Source organism: Chelonoidis abingdonii, chromosome 2 (assembly GCF_003597395.2).
Source record: "Chelonoidis abingdonii isolate Lonesome George chromosome 2, CheloAbing_2.0, whole genome shotgun sequence".
In the NCBI taxonomy this organism is placed as follows: Eukaryota; Metazoa; Chordata; order Testudines; family Testudinidae; genus Chelonoidis; species Chelonoidis abingdonii.
Genome location: NC_133770.1, coordinates 134478731 through 134479593, shown reverse-complemented (window position 1 = coordinate 134479593; position 863 = coordinate 134478731). Strand labels below are relative to the sequence as shown.

Sequence of the window (863 nt, the reverse complement as noted above, 5' to 3'; positions counted from 1 at the left end):
TATTAAAGACAGCGGCAGTGCACTGACCTCAGGGGCGCGCTGACCGGAGGCGCCCTGACCCGGGGGACACCTTGGGCTGCCGGCGGCAGGCAGCTGCTGCTGCCGGCAGCTCAGCCCCACCAGCAGCAGCGGCTGCAACCATTTAAAATTTTTTGGGGGGGCGCCACTTTTTGGCACCCCCAAATCTTGGCGCTCTAGGCAACCGCCTAGTTCGCCTAAATGGTTGCACCAGCCCTGGTCTTAGGTCTCTAACTTTTCATAATTGAAACAAAATCTTCTCATTTCTTTTTAGAGAGCATAGATATAATCATTTTCTCTTATTCCCATTCATAAGAGAAGTTCGGTAGCTGTGTTTCTTCAATGCATTGTTTATTCGCACCCCAACTTTATTCTTCACCTCTAAGATGTCAGTTCAGGAAAATGGCTGAAATGAAAGAGAAATACACATACACAAAAATCATTTGATTGAAGAGACAGATTCCAAAACATTGCTTTCTCCTTAGAAAATATGAAGGTGAATCAGGAAATGGATGGTCTTTTCAAGTCACATGAATCAGTACCCCAGGATTCATCATTTTCACCAAGTTTCTTTTAACAGTTATATAAAAATGTATTAACTTTCCTAGCTATCACAGATGTTTTAAAATGAAAAATAAAAGTTAATTATTAAAGTGAATACCAAGAACATATTAATATCCATTTCATGTAGTTGAGTTGAAAATGCCAACTTAATCGCATATGTCAGGATTCACAAAGATATAATACAAAATTATTTATGAAGAACTTTATTTATGAAGAACCTACCATGTGCAGTAGAGCTGATTTTAAAAAAAATGCAGACAATTTATCATAAAAATGTCAGT

The 863-nt window shown here is 39.2% G+C and overlaps 1 non-coding gene across 1 annotated transcript; it reads right to left on the bottom strand.

The window, feature by feature from the left end:
* Positions 1-513: 513 nt before the first annotated feature.
* Positions 514-582, bottom strand: LOC116836921 (small nucleolar RNA SNORD123). Its single transcript, XR_004376562.1, has one exon. It is a non-coding gene; the product is annotated as a small nucleolar RNA SNORD123 (small nucleolar RNA).
* Positions 583-863: the final 281 nt, after the last annotated feature.